Source organism: Python bivittatus, unplaced genomic scaffold (genome assembly GCF_059951505.1).
Source record: "Python bivittatus isolate LINGU-HERP-01145 unplaced genomic scaffold, Pbiv_v1 ctg000050_np1212, whole genome shotgun sequence".
NCBI classification, from domain to species: Eukaryota; Metazoa; Chordata; class Lepidosauria; order Squamata; family Pythonidae; genus Python; species Python bivittatus.
The window spans coordinates 3449731-3474410 of record NW_028277033.1 but is presented as its reverse complement, the minus strand read 5'-3'; the positions used below and the strand labels follow the sequence as shown (position 1 = coordinate 3474410).

Genomic DNA, 24680 nt, shown 5'->3' with positions numbered 1-24680 from the left:
AATCCCTGCGATTTCGAAAGCACAGCGCCTAAGAGTAAATTTTTCTGGCCACATATTTTTTGTTCCTTTGTTTCATTAATGTTTTCCCAAGATCACAAAACAGATTAAAACATATTAAACATCGGATAGGCAGATCATCAGCAAACAAGGTTTGGTATTTCATCAGTGCCTCCTACCTGCCCTGAATATTGCAACACAGAAAGAAACAAATCAAGAAAAAATATACTGAATAAATAGCCAAATACTTCATTTTGTGGCAATGAATATTTCATTTATTCATTTGGATCTTCCTCCTGCCACCCTTGATTTCTGTATGTGGAACTCTGAAGGTAACAAAAGCAATCACCCTCTTCTTTCCATTCAATTATAATTCATAATTCCAGTAAATTGCTCTCATTCAAAAATCTACTATCGAAGATTTGATGGTCAATGAAAATGAAAAATAAATAGAGATAGGGGGAGGGATCACTTTTGTATTTCAGTTCCCTATTTAAAACAGGAAAGATCCTTATGGAACAGTAAAACCTAAGATTATATGCTGGGGAACAGTTGTTGGCCATTTAATTATTCACTATTAGCATCACCCAGGATACTTATATTCCAGGTAACCCTATAACCTTTTAATAGGAAGAGAGCCATTGATGTAGGAAGTCTATTCAAGTCAGTCAACCTGATTACATTTCAAGATGTTATAGGATATGGAATTTGTATATTTGAGTATTTGAACTGATTGTTAATATTTATTACATATTTCCAAACAATATAAAAATGGTCATGTTTCCTTTACATCTGTATCATTTTGGGGGTGGGGTGGGTGGAATATGGAAGTATTTTCCCATTGCTTTTTTCTGTTTTCCTTTTTTTTCCCCAACCTGTTTTTATAGCTCTGATATTTCTTTTGGGTTTCCCATTAAGAATTACACGGATCCAACCCCATGTAGCTTTTTGAGATCAGCCAATATCACTTAAGTGTTGCCACCTAACTGGGATTTCAAATTGTACTTCAAGACAAAAAAATTGGCTATCATTTTCTAAGGTACATAATTCAGTATAAAAAAATCTGGTGTACTGCTGGGAGTTGGTTTGTCTGTTCTAGATCAGCTTGATGTCCTTAAATGATAGCATGGAACTCTCCTGATTATGGAAATATGGGATTATACTTAGAAAACACAGGAATGATTTATATTGGTATAAATTTCCTTCTGTTATCATGGTCAGTAAATGTCAGCCTCACTTAGTAGACCGGATCAAGAAATCAATTCTACAGGAAGGCTAAAACTACTTTTATTGAGATTGGCTATAATAACAGAATCTTGCAAATCTGGTTGTGCTGAACCTCCACCCCTTTTTATACTTCAGTGAAATAAGGAGGTTCTGTCTGAGCTGCTTCTGAGTAGTATCTGTCAGTTTTTGTAGTGAGTAAGGAAGATGACCTTGACAGAAATATTCATGTTGTTACCAAAGTGATGAAGGATAAAGCATATCTTAAGCACATAATACACAGATCACATCCATAAGTGTCTCAGAAATTAGTTAGCTAATTTCACTATAATTGTGAAGTGGTCATCCTAAGGATAAAAGTCCCTACTAATTAAGCCTAAGGTCAGTATAACATATTCAATAGTACTAGCCCCATGTCAACCCCCAGATATTTATTCCTCTTTAGAATCCCCATCCACAGAGCCATTTAATATAAACAGGTTCAAGTCTGAAACTGTTGGCATCAGCCAGCAGTCCCCATGACTAATCCCCTTATCTTTTGGCTTATGGGCTTAATGGCAATTCAGACCATTAACCAGAGGAGATTCACTGTTATAATGGGAAAACAGAGTTTTGTCATTTGTACCCAATCTGATGTCACCAGCAAGTATCACAGTAGAATCAGGATACGTTGCAGGGACTCCAGTAGGTAGTCCAGCTTGCCCCGACAAATATTTGGCTGTCTGAAAACAGACTGTAAATTCCAGAACAGCTGCTTTGATTTCATTTGAAATCGAGGTGCTAAAATCACCGTGGGTGTGCATCTACTCTGGGATGGCCTTTAAGGCCTAAACTTTCCTCCCTATGTTTTTATGTTTCCTGAAAGAGACAATGTCAAAACCATTGATCAGACTCAGAAAGGTGCACAGAGAGAGTTAATATCATCTTGTTGCCAAATTGCTCCAACTGGCCTGATGAGAAAACTCAGCTTGTTTTAGCTGCCGTGCTCTCTGAAACATCCAAGAATGTAGCCAGGTTTTGTGTGACTGCTATGGCCATTAGGAGGCCAATGGTCCAAACTTTTAACTGTTGTGTAACCAATAACTTATAGGTTTATATTCCTCACACCAGGGACAGAATTAATCTGTAGCTAATGTCCGATTTTATCTCTTTTTCCCAGTTGTTGTTGTTTTTGTTTTTTTAATCTTTATTTCACCTTATATTTTATTGAGTTTATCTTTCTTATTATTACTTTGGAATGGATAACATTGTTATTTGATTTCAGCAGTAAAAAGTTGTTTATTATGCATAATATTATTTATTATATGTATAATAAAATACGTATAATATAATACATTGTTTGCTAATTTATGAATAATTATAATACATAATATTAATATATTACCAAACATATTAATAATATGTTCTGTAATATTATTATATATTATAATGATTCATTAATAATAAATTACAGAACATTAGTCTTCAGTTGGTAAGACATGAACAAAATTAAACCAACACATACTGGTGGTGCTATAATTTACTTCTTTATTAAATTTTTTAAAGAGGAGAGTGAGAAGCCGAAGGAAACTGAAAGAGGAGATCAGACTTACCTGTACAAGGACAAGAATCAGATGTTGATTTAGATTTTCAGTGTGAATGAAAATGTTATTTTTATTCCTTCTAATTGGGGCCATGAGTATTTAGGACCAATAAAGTCCATATATGTTGATTATTTCAGCTGTTGGTTGAAAGCCACTTCAAAAATCTGTATGCTAGAAAGCCATGAATAATTTAAAAAAACAGCTACATCCATACAGCAGAACCAACATTTTAATCTTATATCTCTTTTTCGTGGCTGTTCATCATAATAGACAATGGGCCACACTTATTGGGTTGGTGGGCTGATTGACACCTGAGCTTTGTTATGCAATGGATCAATCTGCTCTCCGGCACTTTGATTTTAGCCTTCCACCGATGGAGTTTTGTGCCACTTAGCAAATAAAAATACTACTGTTACTACTACTACTACAATGACTTATGTATGAGCTATTTCCGATCTTTTATTTGTGCTTTCACGAGAGAATAGGAGACTTTTTGGAAGCATCTTAAATACCATGGCTCCCGCAGTCAGGAGCAATTAGATCAAAGGGAGAGCACATACAACTTGGGCTGGAAACTATATTTAGAGTGATATGTATTTGGAGTGGGATGATTTTAGGTATACAATCGAGCACAACACTCTTCTGTCCAAGCCTGTATAGAATATTAATATCACTCGGGGTGGGGATGACTGTGTAGAGGCCTCCCCCCCTTCTGTCCTTAATAAGCAGGATCTACAAAGGCAATAACTTACTGTATCTATAAAGGAGGAGATGCTATTTCTGCTGGTCAGCAAAGAATGCTTTCACTCTACAGTTCCTTACCAGTTACTCAATGCATTTATTTGCAGAGCAGCTGTCACTTTCTTTTTGTTTAAAAGTTGGTACATTATTTATCCTGGGAAAACATTTTAAATCATATAATTCAGGTGCAAAATCTGACCCAAATCATTTTCTGTTTTGAAATGCATGGCAGCTGGATTTACCGCAGAGAGAGCTGCACTCCAACCTGACTCCTGGGACTATTTTAGTTGGAATAATTCGGAAAAGACTTAAGGATGGGCTGGTGGGTGCCAGTTGTATGGGAACAGACCTAGAATGAAGTGACAATCCAATGACTCCTGAAATAGCATCATCTTAAAGGACAAAAGAAGAAAGACAGGTCGCTTCCCCACAAATCTTTGCCATGGCTCCCAAATCTGGTGCCGTGCCTGTGTTTGCCAGTATGATTATGGCACAACCCACTGGATTCGGGATCAGCCTGGTTTTTCACTTTCAGTAACTCAAACCACTCCTCAGCTCATCATTCCACAGTTCTCCTCTTTCTTATAGCTACAAAGCTTTCACAGCACCGCAGTGTCCTTGCATCAGACCCTGAAGACAACTTTCTCTCCCCAACCCCATGTAGAAACGAAGATGCAGAATCAAAATGGAAGGCAGGGCTGTGGCAGCCTTCTGATTTCAGAACTTCTGCAGAGATCAGTTGCTTTTCTATCCATTAACTGACATCAGACCCTGATTTAGTATTTGAATAGTTTTGTTGATATGATGGAAGGTCTGGATGTCTCTCTAGCAGTGTCACATATATGCTAAAAAGGATGACTTTCGCTTCTTAATGTGTGGTTTGAATCACTCCATCTGCCCAGGGAGGAATGAATATCATTGTCATTTGGCAAATGGGACTTACTCAGCATTATATAATTTGTCTTAATTACGGGGCAGAAATGCACGTTTCATTGATTCATTCTGTATACACCATTAATAAATTTGCTGGGACCAATATATTTTTTCTTGGCTAGAGACAGGAAAAATCCTACTCACCTTCATTAATTAATTATTCACATGAAACAACTTACAAATTTTCCTTTCAGCAAAGAGAATTTGAGGAAGAGGAGGAGGAGGAGGAAATGTGTATTCTCAGTCTATCTCCCTTGCCCTCATCTTGATATTAGTATACTTTTGTCTTCCCCGACATCGTTTCAATAGTTTGCCATTAAGTTCCGAGTCACACAACCATTGCATACATAGTAAATGTCTACAGTCAGTGGTGATGAATACTGACTCAGTTACATGACTGTCAGCAACTTACAACAAACTCTAGGCATAAAAACAGTAGCCACGTGGCCAATTTAAATACATTGTTATTTGCTAGCTATTGAAGTTGGGTCAATATCCCATCTTGAACTCCAATGCAGAGTTTGTTTATACTATTATTTATTGCAACTTCCATACAGTGTTTCTCTGTTAATGCATATTGAAAAACCTAGGCACTTTCTTCTCCCTCCCTCCCTCCCTCCCTTCCTTCCTCTGTATTTCTGTACTATTTTGATGTTGTTTTACATAAGAGAAAATTGTATAATTGCAGAACCCAACCAGTTTCCCTCTTCTGTGTTACTATAATGGCTTTTCTTTCTAGCATTTAATATCTTTCATTTGGCTTTTTTGAGATCTATGTTGTTCTTTTTTTGGCAATCTGGTCCTGTGCAGCAACACATTCTTGTGCTCTGTGGCACCAGAATTTCTCTCCAGTTTTATATCATGTTACAAAATTGCTATGCTGTTTACTCCCTCCCACACTGCTGTCATTTGCCAGAATGTTGTCCACGCTGCATTCATGCTGAAATTATCCATATTATGTGTGTTAACCAAACATAGCTTAGAGGCTGTTGCTTTATGGCATCAATGATCAACAAATAGAAATCCACATACGTTGGGCATATGATGTAAGCAGGAGATGATAGGCTGGAAATAATGACCGTGCATGGCAAGGTTGAGAGTAATAAACAAAGGGGTGGAATGACAGCTATAGTGGATGGATAGAATCAAAGAGATTAATGGAATCTCCTTAGAAAACTTGTGAGTTATTATTAAAGACAGGTCGGGATGACGCACATTTGTCCACGTAGTCCCTAGGAGGCTACATTATTTGATGACAACTAAATAACTAACTGTAAGAAGCTGAAATCTTGAGTAGAGGATCAGCAATGGAGTGGGAGGGAGAGTCTATTTAACTCCTTAAAATATGCCCCCAATTCTTCCTGAGCTGCATCCACAAAGGAAAACATGCTAGAACCACCCAAAACCCCTTTAGTGTTATGCCCGATTTAAACTTATATATGCAGTGATTTTTTTTTCACTACAGTTGAATATTTGCACTGCTTTTGTTGGTGCTAGCATGATTCATCATTCAGACATGCATGTCACCACTTAATATTGGAACTGATCGAATGAGAACATGAATGCTATCTCAGACCTAATGCAAAATTTCTGGGTGGAGCTACATGCATAAGATATTATTATTCAGACATGAGTAAATGTATGAGTTGGGGAGCAGACCAGAACTCTTGTGGCTATAAATATTATATCCATTTTTCTTATTTTGCTTTTGCTTTTGCAGAATACAAAATATTTTCCCCTATTATAATGGACATTGCATGGGTACTTCTTACCAAAACAGATAACGGCAATTATACTTAACCACTTCAAGATTTATGTATGTTGTAGCAGCTTTGCTTCTGTGTAATAACTTTAGATACCCACTTCAATAATTTAATGTTATTGGCTAATGATTTTAAGCTGTTATTTTGAATTCTAGATTATAAGAACAATGAATTTTATTAAAAGTGCCTCTCGTAGAGTAAAAAATCATCTTATGGCTTTCAGCAGTTCTTAAAGTGGGCTGGGGAAGAAAAAAAGAATTGTACTGTAACTTTTTTTTTTTCCCAAAGACATTACAAGAAAGATCACAGTGTAATAGTTCAGATGTAGTTCAGCACTGCAGCAGCATTCAGAGAATAGTTTTCTGAATGACTTCAGCTTATGAGAGTTTTCCCCTAGGAACTGTATTTCAACCACATAAGTAATTCTGCTGTGAGTTCAATTTACAATTCTTGTAATAGGCCCGGCGATAACAAAATATAGAGGGAATTAAATAGGGGGAGATAGATGACTCAAGAGAAATTAGCTTTCATAAGGTAATCCTGGAGTCCCCCTTTACCAACAGCCTTTAACTCCAGCAGTATGATGGTGGCAGAATGGAGTTGAGACCTTACAGACTCTGAATGGCAGAACTGACAGCAATATACTGCTACTTTGAAGAGATAACAGTAGCACCTTCTGTGACCATGTTGATCAGCTTTTCTGCAGCTACCTTTTTTTAACCTGTTTTTTTTTTTAATTATGTCACGGGGGGGGGGGGAGGGACACAGAAGATTGTGCTGCCCTTTGACCATGATATTATGTCCTGACAGAACACCATGTTACTTATTAATGTCAATGCATAACAATGGGAGAATTATCCTCTAATATCTCCCTGTCAAGACAGAGCTGAAATAGATTTGCACATGGACATTTTCGTAGACTCAAGAAGCCATATTGCATCAAGTCCACCTCAGTGCAGGAATGTAGATAAAAGCATGTCATCCTTCCCCTTGAACACAGTCTGAGGTATTAGTTTCATTTTATCTTCTGCTTTGCATTACTATGGCAAACTTTATCAAGGGCAGTATTCTATAAATCTGGCCCAATTCTCAGGTGCCTAACTCTTGCATACTTTAAAATACCTATGTCAAACCCATCCATATCTCTCCTACACCAGAATGATTGACTGTTACATGCTGGTTGTTGTCACAGAAGGTTTTATTATCTCTCACCTCAACTGTATGGATTATCATACCAGCAGTATCCAGGATAGGTGTATTTGATCAAGAGTAATGCCAGATGTTCACCCAGAAAAGTATCTATGCTTCCCACATACTGATGCATGTGAGAAATTATCTCCACTGGAAATTAATGGCCAACGTACTTTCCATGTACTATTCTTCCATGCAGTACCATTAGTTTCCATGTAGGAAACTCTAGGACTCCTTGTTGAAGGGAGGAACATTGCCTCAGGAAAATGAATGATGGATTTCCTATATTGTGGAGAGTTGGTTGTGTGCAGAATATGATTGCCACATTCTACAATCAGACTTTCAAAATTTGGTGTACTCCTTCCTCACATACTTTGTCCATGTGCCTACAGATGCTAGGGTAGAATTAAGGTCCTCGCTAAATGGCTGGATTCTGAAACTTGATCTGAAGTACCTACAAGAGTTTTGGGAAGGCAAATGTTAGCAATATGTTGTTCTTATATTGGCCTTATCTCTGGCTTCTTTTTCCTAGAGTTCCCATCGTCAAGCCCCATGAGTGTGTTTTAAGTTCTCTTACAAGAATATGGAATGAAAGATTCCCATAATGCTTACCTTATTATTTGAAATATCTCACCTTTCATAGACCCGTAGCACGCCATGATGAGCTACTGACGTATTTTGAAATATGTCCTTCATATCTTTTGGAGGAGATAAGGGAGAGACGTTTGTGTCTCTTTAATTACAGCGAGGATGTTCCAAAATTTATTTTGCTGACATAATATTACTCTACCATCAGGGTATATGGCAGATTGGAAAATAGCCAAATTCTAACCCACAATTCTCTTTTTTCCTATTAACGTTCATATTCATATGGATTGTAGTAATTTTTTTTTAATTTTTATTAGACCCACAGTTCCTACTGGAAAGCAGACAGAGCAAATGCAAGATGTATCACAAATAATGGGGAGGAATCTGAACAGCCTTATTGGGTTAGTAATAAGTTTTCAAGTTGCCAAAAAAAAAAAAAAAATTCTTCAGATGTTTATGTGGAGGGTTGCATGGGAGAAAATGTGAGCATGTGTAGTAAGGAGTGTGAGGGCTTCACAAAGGGGGCTAGGCTCTTGTTCTTGTTGGATGAGGTCAACAGTCTAGAGAACCCAGCATTATATGTGAACACAACCAGACAGATGTCTTACGGATTGCTGCCAATCTGGAGATGGTTGTCTTCTTTTACTCTCCCAGCATCTAACTTTTCATATTCTGTGATGTTGTTTAGGATTTTGACTTCATTCTACCACTACTGTTGAAGTTGTACATAATATAAGAGTATCCTAGCTTCTGTACCAAAGGCAAACAAGGTTTCTTAAAGGTTTGTATTCTAAATTCAGGGCTGGCGATCCATACATACATATGCCCTTGCTCCAGTTTTAGCGATTCCTAGAAGCCCCCAACAGTGCATTAAGTCAGACAATTTTCTGCTTCAAAACAACACACAACCCCCTCCCCCAAATAGAGGTGTTAAGCCTTCCAAAGCTTTAACCTACCAACTGACTTGTTTATTTAGACATCCAAAAACTCAAAAAAGAGAGTTGAAAATCCCATTCCTTCCAGTAACACCATGTTAGTGCCCTCCAGCAGCTGGTCAAGCTCTTTGACTTCATAAAGTATGGCCTTGGCCACAAATTCGTTCTAACATGTGCAAAAGGCCAGCTTTGTATGCGGTTGTGGTTATAGATAGGATTAACTATAGCAGAAGGTGCAAAAACAGATCAGTTGGTTCAGTGCAATTGTTTATGACAATGTAAATTTACATGAAGAGAAGATGGTCACAGCCAACAGTGAACAAATGGTAAACTGGACTAGTGCAGCTATACTGATGCTAGCTTCCTCACTGGAATCCCATCTTGAATACCTTTCCAATGAGTCTTCACTGTGTAAGCAGAGTTTCTCTTTGAAATGAAATGATTGCATGAAATGAGTTACAGATTCCGAGTTAAGGGAAAGTGTCTGCAGGAAAGATCCCTTGCTCTAGGAGCCAGTTCATTAAGCAAATCAACATTTCATGCCTGCATCGGTGTACTTTGGTGTGCTATAAGAGTTTGAAAATGGATAAGCTCGTATGGAGATAGTTGGAATTTAGTTAGAGGTATTTTTCATATTTATGATGAGAGTTTCTGTGATTCTAATTAGAGACAAGCCAGCTCTGGTCAAACAAGCCAGCTCTGGTCAAACTAACAAACTGAAAGACTGCAAGTGGACACAAGGGCGGGGGGATTACTAAGCATATCGTGTTGCACATTAATTATATCAATGTTTTTGATTCAAAACTGAAATGACAAATTACCCTTTTAATATGCAGGTACCTATCTGTTTTAAAAATTCCAATGCTTCGAAATAAAATTTAAACCACCCCACCCCACATAAACTCACAACTGCTCTTTATGAGCATTAATTATACACCAGGCTGGGAACCAATTGCCTCTGCATTATGAAATATTAAATCAAAAAGCTTCCTGTTTTCCAGATGTCCCTGAGATAAATACAGCAGTATTTGGAAGCCTCTTGGAACTGTTTTGCCCGCAAATTTATAGTTTTGTCTCCATTTTCCGAAAACCCTGTTTTATATGAAGTATAGCACTCTTGGTAATTTTTAAGAAGTAAACTCGTCTGGGCTAGCCTGCGCAGACAACAACTCTCATTCAGATGGTTCACAAGGGAGCCGAAGTCAAAAAGCTGCTTTAAGATGACAAATGGGTAGAAAACGTTATTGTCTTTGATTGCACGCCTTACATCATCTATATGTCGGAGGAAGAGGGCCATGCTTTATCTTGAGCTGTTTTATAAATATTTAAGTCCTTATAGTTGCCTAAAGATATTAAAGCATATTTTTACACGGGGTGGAATATAAATATTATATGTAGTACAAAAGATGCCAAAGTGCTTTAATGAATTCATAATTTTCTGTTCACTTTTTATTGGAATGTAGTTTATGTCCCAAACGATCCACTTAAAGAATAGGACACCAGCCTGTTTCCAGACAGCACATTAACTAATGGTAAATGTTATTGGAGCTGTTTTAAAAATATGGTAGGAAATTCATATTAAAAGGAGGCCCGGGAATTTCAAGAAGGGCTTCTCAATCTTCTTGTCTGAATGCATGTGAGTAAATCACATTGAGGCATTGAGATTCTTAATCTAACCCTTCTAAATACCTTAACTTGGAATTAACTATATTAAAACCCATCGACTATACTTTTTTGACTCTGTGCACTTAATCAGTCCTTACTTGTTTCAGTAGTTTTGTGGGTTGATCTCTAACATATCCATGTTGACACAAAACTCTATTTAGTCTCAATTCACCCACATTATTTATATGAAACTAGAACTGCATCCTGTTCAGGTTTTGTGTGTAATCTCTTTCCTATAGGTTCTCACGATTGCTATGTCTTCTTCTCAGGCACCTAAACAGCACAATCTATGCAGCCTATCTATCATTTACTATCAGTACAAATGAATTAAGATTTAAGCCTAGAGAATTACATAGGATTGCAGCCTTATTTTCAATTTTCATAGAAGATAAAGATTTACCTCTCGAATATTTCACCCAGGTTCATGGGCTCCCAATGGTAACCTATTTTGTGTAATGTTTGCTAATTACCAGCAACAAAACTAGACATTCCAAGCTGGTAAATTACCTGACCCTTTACATTTTAATGAGACAACAAGAGTTTTGCAAGGGGATGTTGTTTCAGTGCTTAATGGTGTCAGCAATGTTGTAATTGTAGGTTGAGGCATATTAACCAAACAATCCTTGAGTAAGAAGGGATTCTCTCAACAGGGTCTTTGGAGAATAAAACTGAGTATTATCATTAAGCCAGTGTCGTTTGCATGCTGCTAATCACTTACTTTATTATGTGTGTATCCGTTGTCTTACTTTAATTGCTCTTTAAATTAAAATTAAAAATAGTTCCAATGCCCAGAGCGGCTGTGATAGTATCTTGATTATGAAGATAGCTTTGATAAAGTGGAACATACTAATAATATATTATAAGAATCACAGAGATTTAAAGTTATGGTTAATAGCTGATATTTTCCTTCTTCTTTTTTTTCCCCCCTTGTTCTGGCACATCTTGTTTGTTTAATAGATTGTTATTTATATACATTGAGACAATTACATAGGAAGATTCATGGATTTCAGAATAATCGTTGTAATATTGGCTTCCTGGAAGAGAGCTTTAGCAATATTAACCAAAATTCAGTATATTCCCAATATATAGATGGAGGAACTATGCTGAAGATGTGTGCCCACAGTGCATTACCATGTAAACACATAACAAATGAAGCAGGTGTATTGGTCATCTCTGAACCTTTCATTGCAGACATTCATCGAGCTCTTTAAAATTTTACTATCTGAAATTTTAGACTAAAAATTTGTAACTAATTGAAGATGCTTGCTTGATATTTTTGTATTAGAAACGTAAAGAACTAGGGGGAAGAACACCAGAGAAAAATACAGGAAAATACATGTTCTCCTTTTTTTTAACCCAAGTTCTCAGGGAAAAAATGAGAGCAAAGAATTGAGCAAAAATCCCCGCCCCCCAACTTTTGTTTTCTTAAGTTGCTTCCTGGGTCTTCATCTTTCTGTTCTTGGTGTATAACAGACTTTTTCTTGGTTTGATTTCTGCTTTCTCCTGAGCCTGAATATCCAGGGCCTGTGGATATTCATCTAGGAAACAAGCATTGTTGGGAAAGGTCTAGAGAAGGTCCCTGTATATTGCGATATGCTTTGCAGCAGTGACATCTGGCTCAAACTGCAGTAATGTCATCTTGAGGAAATGCCACAGTTATGTTCTTGCTGCAGGATTCTGACACAAGTATATAAGTTGCAGCATTTGCATAATGACATCATGAAATATGTGTCATAATTTGCCTCCCTTGTGTTCCCCCTCCCTGAAAACATCAAAGGAAGCAGAAGCCTGAGGTTTACAGCTAGCTGATAAGGAAAGATGGCCTCAGATGCCTAATTCTTAGAAAATAAATGAACTTCTTCCAACAATCAGGTGTGTGCAGAGGCAGATGTTGACATATGTCACCTGATATCAGTATGTAAATGATGTCACATACATACTGGTATCAGACATCAAGATGCAATTATATAATGTCATCATTTGCATGATGATGCCATGAGCCATGTCAGCATTTCAAAGTCATGGATTGTTACAGATGCTCATGATCCAACTGGCTATGATCATAAATCCCAAAATTTAAAGTGACAAGTTTAACTAACATCATACCTAAACTTCTTAATTTCTTGTAGGGACTTAAGGTTATATTTCCATTAGCTATGGGGACATGCAAATACTTGCTGAGAAATTTTTCGACCTTACTGAAATTACTTTGGAATCCTGTGAGAAATTCTTTGGAGGAAGACCCACCGTATTCAGTTCCGATTTAACTTTAGGGAGACATGAAATGACCACCTAGGAAAGGTCAGAATTCTCCTAGGAAATTTGAGTCTTCAAGCTAAACTCTTTTCACTTCCTTATATCATCTCCTAATTAGCATTGATTTTGCACTAGGTGAAATTACCTAGCATAGCATAAGCTTAATTACAGTTTTAGACCAGCCTATATACACACAAATACATGCACGCACACACACACACACACCCTCCCCACAGTTACTTAAAACAAAAATAAAGGAACAAAAGGAAGGAGAGACAAAAAAGTTAGCATTAGGATTAAAGTTGCTGTTAGAGATATGGGAGGAGTGCCATTGTGTTAGACAATATTTACTGCCTTGTTCTTAAAGCAGCCAGAGAGAATTTGGCTACTTTATTGTGAGTACTAGTGCTCTTGTGGTCTGCCAGGAGGAGGAAGAAGTCATCATCTGCCTGGGGTTCTTCTATGGGGGGCCTAATTAACATGACCAAGTAAGTCTCTCTAGAAATGGTAATACAGTATGACCTGTCACACCTCCTCTGTGGTGCAGAGTCACACAGGCAGAGACGTTCATGGAGAGGAATCTTTCAATATTTTCCGTCAAAAACTGCTGAGGATGGTGAGCCAAACCTAACTAGGGTAAATACTCAACAATGCCTCTGTTTGTTAAGGATTGGCAGTAATCAGCTAGCTTAGTAGTACATCCGAGCCTCCAAGACTTACGTTGCCCTGGTGCCACACTAATATCTTTTGCCACCCCAGGTCAAGAATCCTCTCCTTCACAATTTCTTTTGCCTGATCCTAGCCTTTCTTCTTTCTCGTCTTGCTAGAGAAGCCATGCATAGCCAGTTCTTCTCGGGTATATGTACGTCTTCCAGGGAGACTGCTAGCTGCTGTTGTTTGTCAGGGATATCAGCCCCACTGGGGTGAACATTAATTTTAACCAATAGCTGCACATGGCAATCCAGATGTTGGCCTCTATCCTGGTGGTTCCTGATTCTAATCTTAAAGCTGCACTGGAGACACATCTAGGAACTTGCATCACTGATCTTAGAAACTTGGACAGCACCCTCTCTGCTACAGTTAGGTTGGCATAAGGCCCTAATTGAGTGCCAAATGGTAACTGTGTGGTTTGTGCCTCAAATAATTTTAAGGCAGCTGGAATCCACCTTCAGAGAAATAAAAGGGTTAGGGACGCTGACGTAGACAGGCCAGGCATGGGCTGCTATGCCCTGATGAATGAAAGCTGATTCCCAGGTAATTAACATGTAACTTGCTCTATTTTGTTACCATTAATAAACCAACTATTCAGTTTAGGGCCATAATTTTTAAAGTTTGGTAAATTTATCCTCAGTTTTTCTTCTTCACATTATTGATCAAAGGATTTTGCACCATCCTATCATGAGAACATAGTCATCAGCATACAGGAGACCTGAAAGGTGTCCATCAGCTAATTTAGGAGGATAGAAATTCCTTTTGTTAAGATATTCTACAACTGAGTTTACATAAAGGTTAAAGAGTAGTGGTAGAAGATGGAATTATGAACAATTTTAGTTGAACGAGTCTGACATTTCAGTGGTTTTATGAAATGTGATTTATTGGAGGGGATCTCTGAGAAGTAGAGATTATTATTATTATTATTATTATTATTATTGCTGTTGTTATCATCATCATCATCATCATCATTATAAAAGGATGGAGGAAGAAATACTAAAAGATAAGAAATGGCTTTTTCATGATTACATAGCATATCTTTTTTTCAGTTGTTTTCCACAATTTTCTCACATAAAATAGAGCTTAATAATAATATATTGATTATATAATCCTATTCACTTAATTATAAACATGATGATGATGATAAAATAAAACCCCCAAAATCTATACTATACAATTTTACAGAGTTTGCAATATGATTTAGACACAATGATTTTGAGTTATGCATTCCTACATTTTCCTATGCCATATTAATTGCTGTAATTGTATGATTACTACCACTGCAAGTAACAGTTGTTAGACACATTGAATTTGTACAGAAAACGCAAGCATATGATTTGCATATATATTTTTCCAAACAACCTTTGAACATTAAACTAGGAGAGCTATAATTGTCAAGAACACATATTTTTATGATAGGTTTGCTTGCTGTCCATCTACAGCCTTTGATCTTTCACTACTGTTTTTGCTACATGTACATGCTTTGAATGTTGATTTTTTTCAATAAATCCATATCATGAGCAGAATGCCCCCAAGCCACCTTCAGAGGTGTTCTATCTACCTTCCCTGATTTAAAAAAAAAAAAATACAAAGAACATTAGGCAGAATATGAAAAGCTACCCAATAATAATCAAATCAGGTTTATTTCTCACCTTGGCCAGCCCTGACTACTCCACAGACATAATCAAATAATTCGTTTGAAAGTATTTTGGGTCAACCAACTCTTACTGCTTTCCCGAGCCAAGAATCATTCTGCAAATGAAAACCCAAATACTTTGCAATCTCCTAATTAGCCCGCAAGTTTGGTCTGTATAGGAATTTGCAGCACTCCCCACATGAACAATCCAGAACAGACCCACCCCTGCTGACAGTGCCAAATTTACACCAATTTTCTTAAGAAGCTGATGCACTAAACCCATGTATCTATGAGAGGAAGCCTTTGCTATACAAGGATATGTGTTTGTATGTAAGGTTTACCCCGTTCATCCCAGAGAAACTCTCGTGACACGTGTGTTCAGCAAAGAAGTTAACTCAAGTGTAACGTAGTAAGTACAGACAAAGCCAGGGTTGGCTTGGCATAGCTTACATGGTATTTTATAGCTTCCCCGTTCCCACGCTTTACCTGTTGCTCAGTTACAGATTACCCGCAGTAATCCCCCCTCGCCCAAATGGCAGATTCAGTCCGGTACTTTTGTCTTTCTGGTTGCCGTCTATGGGTTGTGCTGTTGTTGCCTTTGTTGGGTTTGCCTGTTTGCACGCAAATCCTGGAGTTCTTGATTGTTTGTTGATTGCTTCGCTTCCGAGCCTCTGCGCTTTCCTTTGTTTGCAGCGCCCGAGGGAAGCCGCGCTGATACAAAGGATATGCTTGCGGTTTTGAGTTACGCACCGGAACCTGTCAGTAATCAGCTCACGGTTTCACTTCCCCTTTTCCTCTGCTCACGCCTGGGCGATGAAATTGACTATGCAGGTTGAACCCATGCCGGCTGAATCTGACATTTTGACCTTCATACGGAGCACAGCACCAGATCCTCTGTGTCCCTTCATGTGAGAGCCAATCTGTGTGAGTAACGGATGTCAATGGTGAATGGGACTCATTTGAACAGTGTTGGGGGGCACAGAGCTTATCCAAAGCAGCTAAATTTCATTTAAATTTCAAACGACTCAAGCATCTTTGCTTCTTCCCTATTTTGCACTGTGATTTGGCAGACCTGAATGTTTTAGGTATTCTTTCCATAGTCAGCATTGTTCTAAATGTCCAGCTGTGAGCATTCAGAGGTTTCAGGCAATCTTAGAGCGAGGGAGAAAGAGAAGGTGAAACCCCACATAATTGGGGGCGACATCAAAGAGCTACTATTAAGCATCTCCCTGCAGTAGGGAGAAATAAGATGATACCCATGGATGCCAATGTTCAAGGAACGCTTTTTTGCACTTTGCAACCTTGCTGACTCTTCAGGCTTGAATGTTTTAAAGTTTGTTTTAATTTTTAAATGGCTTCTGGTGTTATTTTTGTTTACAAGAAAACCTCTAGGCCATATGGAAGCCTCAAAGAGCTTTTCATTAAATCCTCATCATCAATCCTCCTCCTGCTCTTCCTGTATGTCTAGAAGATAAAGGGTGAAGGTAAGCTGGATGTTGGAGTCAATAGTAGGAGGCAACCTTATCCGTTTCTGTTCTGGTGAATGGGCTGCCATAGTTTAAGGCAACCAAAATCCCAACAACCAGCAGCAGAGAAATAAACAACATCTTACCCTTCGTTGCCATCCAGTAGTGTGGATTTTTGCAGTTGAGAATGGGTGTCTTGTGACATGTCATGTTCAGCATGGCAACCATTCTGTGAATAAGCTGGTGCCATCCTCTGGCAAGTCATATTGTGAGAATGGCCACAATACGCTCTCAGGATTCCAAACTCATTAGTCATTAGTATTATGGTGTTACTCCAAGACATTTTAGTTATTTTTTTCTTTCTAAAAAATGTTAAACAAAGGTTAAAAGAAATCTAGTACACGCTGCCATCATATGCCTCCAGAATGGGCTAGAACAGTGTTTCTCAAAGTGGGCAATGCCGCCCTCTAGGGGGCATTTGAATTGTTCAGAGGGGTGTTAGGCATTAAAGGAATGACTGGGGGGGTGTTAGGCAAAAAGGGGGTCACAGGAGAACTGATTAGGAAAATTATAACAGAAGATTACATGTAGCTTATCCAACAAATTGTTTGCAAAGAAATGATAAATGTGCAATGAATAATTTTTATTTTTTTTATATAATTCACAAACACACAGGACAGGGTTACAAAAAAACTTGGTGGTGACCCAAAAAGGTTTGAGAAACACTGGGCTACAATACCTCTGGAGTGTTTTTTTCAAGGCCACTGTAGGAAAAGACAAGGGAGCTGGCAAGATTTCCAGGAATATGGAAGTGAGCATTATCCCATACTAATCACTCAAAGTGGTTTTTATTCTAAAGCATTATAAAAAGAGGAGAAAAAATGGTTTAAAAATTCCTGGATTTCCTTGTAACGCTAACAAGTGTACAAAACACCCTCCAGCTGAAAGTTCCTGTTACGTTCTGCTTAGATATACTGCTGTTTAATCCTATAGAACAAAGTAGGCCAACTTTAATTTAGAAACAATTGGGGTAAAACCTGAGCCATGCTTATCAAGCCAGTAGTATTTCTGTTTGCACTTGTCTGTGATGATGGTGATGATGATGACAATGATGATGTCCTATTACATAGAACTGAGGTTATAGGAAAGACAAAATCCACATTTATGAAAACTAAGTTCTAGTAAGATACACATTTCGAAGGTACATGATATAGAGTATATCTTAGTTTAACTCAGTTGCAGCTCTAATCCTGTACATGTTTCTTGGCCTTCTTAGATCCATACCTGAAAGTGATCAGAATAGTGGGGGAAAATGACAAGTGCAAAGATTCATAAATATTCCAAATTTTAATGCACAATTTGTTTTACCTGACATTTACACGCTAGTTAAGAAGTAATGGTACCCAGAGACCTGGGAATTTCAGTAACTTCATCTCCTAAAGAAATCGTTGGAATGCATATTGCAAAAGGGGGTGGGGGGTGAGGGAACCGCTGTGGTTCTTACAGCTGCAACTCAAGGGAGCTATTGAGACGCCTAATTTATTGGAGCTTAATAGATTAAAAGTCCAAATTGAGTCTCATGAAATAAACCTAATAAAATTCTAATCTGCATAATTTCACCATAAGCAGCAATGGGAAATTTTTGTAATTTATGTTTCAGCAGTTGCCAATCATGTGTTAAAACAAAACCGCTACATTTATTTAACAAAATAATTTTGTTTCTTTTTTGCACAGGTTTTCAAGATTTGCTTTTCTCTATCCTCCTTTCTCCCCAGGAAAAAAATATATAGGGGAATCAGAATACTTTTCTAACTTGTGTTTATTTTTAATAGTAACCTTTCCATTTACACCATAATGAAAATCTGGTCTCAACAAAACAGCATTAGAGAGGATAGATAGATAGATAGATAGATAGATAGATAGATAGATAGATAGATAGATAGATAGATAGATAGATAGATAGATAGATAGATGTGGATAGAGATGGAGGTAGAGATGCACATATTGACACCAGATAGATACTATCAGGGCAAGGTCTGGATTTTAGCAGTCTTGCAGAAGCTCAGATGTCAGGATGGAATTCTTCAAGTTCTATGACAGAATAAATTTGGTGAGGTAGAAGAAGACCAAATAAACAGCACAGTTTCCCAACACAAGGTGATTATACCCTACACCTGCTCCTCAGCAATGCAGCACTAATTTTTCGGAAACACAACAAAAATAAAGTCTTTTCCCCCCCCTCCTTTGCCTCACAACTAGATGTAATATACCTTCCAGCACCTTCTTCCTGTGTTTGTGGATATTTTATCTGAGAAACTGTCCCAGCCCTACCTCCCAGTTTGCATCTCACAATGAAGTCCAGTAAGGGGTCCCTTAACATGCTTGGGAGTTGTGTGTCCAAGGAGGACAATGTCAGGGAAATAGGCGGTGGTGCAGATGATTTCTGGTATGGAAGGGCTTGTAACAGTGCCTTGTATCAATGAAACAAGGAGAGTCAGGTCTCCATTTTGTTGCTAGCTGTGTGACTTTTTGCATTTGGCGAACTGTTTCATACTTAACCTCTCTCTGAACATGAAAAGCAACCCAACTGCCAGCATGCCATTTAAGTGTACAGCAACTTAATAGGGCACTGGGTAAAACCATTAGTATTGTTGGAGTTTATATTGTTCCATGCTGAGAGTGGTGAAAGAGCAGGCTGACATCTACAGACTACTCCATAGAGGCCTTCATCTTCAGCTATCCAGCCCATAATGATTACCATTACCCCTGAGCCAGTTGTTTTGAGGGGAGATGCAGTCTACAGTCTACCTCATTTGTTCAGGAATCCTGAAAGTATTGATTTTGTAGAAATGTGTCTGTGCAACACTTCTAAGCCATTTTTGCTAACTTTGTTGAAACTAGTTAATAAACACTTGGCCTAAGCAGGAAGCATCAAATTCATCTTGAAGTTTGCTTCCTTGGCTTCCTTGATATATTCATTTATTTGCAAAATTTCAATGCTGCTTCCATCTTCTAAGCAGCTTACAACTAGTACAATGAATCAACCAATAAATATTGAACCACCCAATTAGTGATCAGTGTCAAAAATAGTCACAATTTAATACAGCCTCTCTCATAAAAACTCATCAGATAATCCACCCATGACTTGATCACAAAATGACATTCATTTCCCCAAGCTCAGTAGAAAAGCAGTGTTGTAACTGCCTTTAAAACAAAGGCTATAAAGGAATAAAACTCATTTTTTTTCTTGGTTATTCAGTAAAATGCTCTAGAAGGCATTGCTGACATGTTTAAAAATCCAGAGAATGGTGGTGTGTGGTGGGGGAATAAAACAAGCTATTATCCTGGAAACTTAAGGGGCAACAATTTGAAGTTAGTAAGGGCAGTTGAAGTAGTATATGCACGCAACAAATCAATAGTGATATTTCTCGAGAAAGAAGAAAAAAATCTAGATATCAAAAACAAGATTGGGGGGGGGGAGCATTCCCAAAGCACCAGATTTATTTCTAGATGTTTTCTAAAGAAGATAAATAATCTAGAGTAAATATATGGGTATATTTCCCATGTTGTTTTGATATCTCATTTTTTTATTGCTAGCTTCTTTTAAAATATGATGCTTTTCTCCACCTTTAAATATGATTCCAATAACTGCGCAGTTGCTGTTTTCCATATCAGCTAAGTTTGCCAGTGGCTTACCTTTTAATCCTGTAATTTCTACAATCCCAAAATTTCTTTACTAAACTGTGCTCATCAGCTGGACCCATCAGGAAATTACAGAAGTAATTTTAAACAGAGGCAAACAGAAAATTAGTACATCCACTTGATGGCAGCAGAGGGGATCACTGGAACAGTATCTTAAGGGCCACACTGTCAGGAAAAGAGTGGGAGGGAAAGGATTGATTTAAAAAAAAAATAGCAATTCAGAGAATAATATTTAAAATAGCAGTGAGGTGACAGATTTTGTGGGATAGGTGTCTGAAAATTAGGGACAAGCTGGATCAAAAATCATATACTTATGCATGCAGCAAGCTATAGGAAAGGGAAACAGTTTTTAAACTATATTCTCTTTTTCAGTTTCTGATAACAGTGTATGAACCCAAACTGCTGAATCCCCTAAATATTGCAGCAATTTTTAATCTGAATGTGTTTCAGCAGTTTCCAGCAGTTATAAGCAGTTTCTGAAAATATGCAGGTACTAAATTCTTTTTCAGATATGCATCTCAGTGCAGATATATACCCCTTTTATTTTTATTTATTTATTGGATTTCTCCCCCGACCATCTCCCCCACAATAGGGGACTCTGGGCAACTTACAAAAAACATTTTAACAACCTTAAAAATGGTTCTTACCCTACTTATCTGGTTATGTATATTTTGAAAAATAGGAGTTTCCTTAAGGATTAAATAGGTGAGACAACTTTGCATCTTCTCAGAAATAGAGTTATCCATTCTGCAGAGCTCAAGAGTTAACAATGCAATCCGCCCTAGAATTCGTTACATCTTAGAAGCGGGATAAAGCAATTCTTTGTATATGATGCATCATATTGGCTTGTTTTTTGGCTCCCTTGATCAGAGGTGAAGAAAGTTGGAGTGTAAACCGGAAACCAAAGAGCAAGAAGATTCATATTCATATACACTTTTCTTTCCTAGCATGGAAGTCTTTTCAGAAATAAGGATGTGAGATTGGATATGGAGTCATCTGCAAATGTTTTGGAGGTACAACTCTAGGCTGCTGAGAATTGTAGTTGGTAATGTCTGGGGGAATAGTGATTTTCCATAGCTTCCATAGATTGATCAGCTAACCATTAATGAATTAATTACCAGAAAGGGAGTTATAATGCAGAGAGTTAAAGCTGAGAATTAACAACTATTAAAGGCACACATCTTTAAAAAATGTGTTCTTTATTATTAATCATTTGGACAAAGAGTTGTCCAAATGATTATGGGGATGAAGTGAGGGTAGACTTCCATGTAAACTTGCCTGTTGCTAATAATAATAATAACAACAACAGCAAGAACAACAATAACTGGAGAAAATCACAAAATATAAAGACCTGCAAATAGAACTAGAACAACTGTGGTTAAAGAAAGCAAAGATAGCACCAACAGTAATAGGAGCCTAGGGGTGGTTCACAACAAAACAATTTAAAATCAATAAAAGCATAAATAATACAAATATAAAATACAAGTATTAAATACAATACAATCCGAGAGATGGTGATATTATTTCAGCCTGTGACCAAATAATATCGGTCAAAGGTAAGACTAGGGAACCAGCCAACCCCAAAACTGACTATTCCCATCCCCACCCCATGCGTAATGGCAGAACCAGCTGGTTCTGGTGGCCAACCTCGCTTCTGGGGGAAGAGTGTTCCAAAGGGCAGGGGCTTCTGGAGAGAAGGCTCGCTTCCTGGACCCCGTCAGATGAAGTTCTCTTATAGACAGGGTCTGTAGCATGCCCGCTCTGCATGACCGGGTGGGACGGGTTGATACCCTGGACCCATGCCATGTAGGGCTTTAAAGGTGATAACCAACACCTTGAATTGGACCTGGAAGCAAACTGGCACCCAATTCAGCTCACGGAGCAAAGGTGTTATATGTGCTGATCTTGATGCACCTAAGATCGCCCGTGCGGCCGCATTCTGGACCAGCTGAAGCTTTCGGATACTCTTCAACGGTAGCCCCATGTAGAGTGCATTACAATAGTCTATATGGGAGATGACCAGGCATAAGTGACCGTTCGAAGGGCCTCTCAGTCCAGGAAAGGGCGTAACTGGCGGACAACACGAAATTACGCAAAGGCCCTCTTGGCCACGACTGCCACCTGCTCTTTGAGCAGGAGTCGTGAGTCCAAGAGGATCCCCAAATTATGCACTGAGTCTGTCTGGGGCAGTCTGCCTGTCACACTTTACTCAACCCCATCCAGAATCAAAGATGACAAATTCCTAGGGGCCGAGGGGCCATTAACCCACAGCCAGTCCATATCAAAGGATATGGAGCTAAACCCCATTCCAAAAATTTGGAATTTCTCAATTTATGAAGAACTTTGGATATATCATATTGGGACTGTTGCAAAGAAGGTGATTATGTATTTCTGGAATGATGTTTGTATACTAATTGACTTAATGAAGTTTGTCAATTCTAAGCCTTTAAATTAGCTTTTATAAAAGGAGAGGTGAGATCAGACAATATCTAGGCTCAGATCAGACAGATCTAGGCTTAATTCACTGTTTAAAAATGGAATTGCAACCATTTGTATTAACACAATATTAAGAGTTTAAAAGTGTAGAATGCTAGTGTAATTTTGAAATTTGAATAGCTTGGTATTTCCATTTATATTTTTTCCCATAATATTTAAAATTATGGATGTCACTCTAGATAAGAAATATGCTCTGGGACTCCCCAAAACTAAACTGACAGAGCTTTGACTGTACTATCACAGCTTCCATCTTACCTTTTCTGACCATTCCCTCTAGTCATCCCTACCAAGAGTAATGGTGTTTGGGTAAAGAAAATATGGACATGGTGGGTGTCAGAACCAAGAGGATCTCCAGTATAGAATTTGCCTATGCCAGTTGAACAGGGCCTGTAGGATTAAACTTGATTGAGGTGGCCACTCTTCTGAACCATCAGTGAATGTTTTTGTTCATTAAATTCTGATAAGATCATTCAGATTCCTCTTGGGAATTCAAGGGTCTCATATACAGTTTTCTGTAATATTCAATGTAAACTGACTACATCCATAAATTAATCTGGCTGATTAAAAGTTAGATGGTTAATCAACTGGTAATCAGTAGATATTTCTCTACACTTACCTAAAAGGGCACTTTTGAATGTCTGTCCTTTGGGATATTTGGAAGTTCCTCATGTGTAGAACTGCTGAACATTGGAGGTGAGCATTAGACACAAAAGTACTAGTTTACTGGTGTATTTGTCATCAACGCATCCTGATCTGGATCTAGGTGGGTAGTTACCTAACTAGTTTGTATATGTTGTGGCAAATACCAAGATACAGAGATATTTTGTATCAGAGATAGAGATATGGGTAGTGTCCATTGTTTTACAGAGTGAAAGAGAGAGCAAAGTTGCAAAGGCAAGACAAGAATGTACCTTTTTCTCATAATTTTACGTATTTATTTATTTAAATTTATTGGCTGCCCAACTCTGGTGGACTTATTGCCAATTCCCAACTATTCCTTATGATTTTTGCATTGAACTCAGGGTTTCTAGAAGACTGTTCAATACTTATTTGTGACTTTTAACTAATGCACTGAAGCAATTATTTACACAAGCCATATTCAGGGATTTCCACATCATGCACAAGGTTGTGTGAACTGATCCCAATTTTTCTCCATTGAATAGGCAGGTCTGTAGAATCCATCTATATCCATTCAGTAGTATAAACGCAAGGCTTCCCATGGTGAGGCATCCTGAGAAAGTGTGGTACATGAACATTTGTTAAGCATGGTAATTCAGATAGGTACAGATCTTCCAGCAAAAGAAGACCAGGGTGGAGGGGATGGAGACCTTGACTCTGGAGATGGAGCAAGGTCGTGTAGTTCTTCACACATTCAAATTCCTTGTTCAGGCATAATATATGAACAGAGTTGTGTTCCCTGCTTTCAGTTTTGTAATCTGAAGCTGAAGAAGTAGAAAAATGAGAAGGCAGGTGAAAATGGATTTTTGAGTAAAGTGTGACAGGCAGACAGGTGGGTGAGAGAAAGAAAGAAAAGAAAAGAAAAGAAAAGAAAAGAAAAGAAAAGAAAAGAGGGAGGGAGGGAGGGAGGGAGGGAGGGAGGGAGGAAGGAAGGAAGGAAAGAAGGAAGGAAGGAAGGAAGGAAGGAAGGAAGGAAGGAAGGAAGGAAGGAAGGAAGGAAGGAAGGAAGGAAGGAAGGAAGGAAGGAAGGAAGGTCCTATGAAGTAGAAGAAAACCTTTCCACACCCCACACAGCTTTTATATCTCATGACTTAGCGTGTTTCTGATGCTGTAAT

At 38.0% G+C, this 24680-nt stretch overlaps 1 protein-coding gene and 1 long non-coding RNA gene across 6 annotated transcripts in view; one reads left to right on the top strand and one right to left on the bottom strand.

Annotated features, from left to right (window-relative positions):
• Nucleotides 1-24680, top strand: part of KCNMA1 (potassium calcium-activated channel subfamily M alpha 1) — a 523843-nt gene that overhangs the window by 462082 nt on the left and 37081 nt on the right. The window lies entirely within an intron of this gene.
• LOC148216917 (uncharacterized) overlaps nucleotides 16153-24680 on the bottom strand; it is a 31853-nt gene continuing 23325 nt past the window's right edge. The window contains exons 3-4 of one of the 2 annotated variants that reach the window (XR_015793555.1): nucleotides 20386-20556; nucleotides 16153-18780 (exon numbers count right to left, since the gene is read on the bottom strand). This is a non-coding gene — a long non-coding RNA (uncharacterized LOC148216917). Of the gene's footprint in view, nucleotides 20557-24680 lie in introns of both variants that reach the window. The other variant, XR_015793554.1, reaches the window with a different exon arrangement.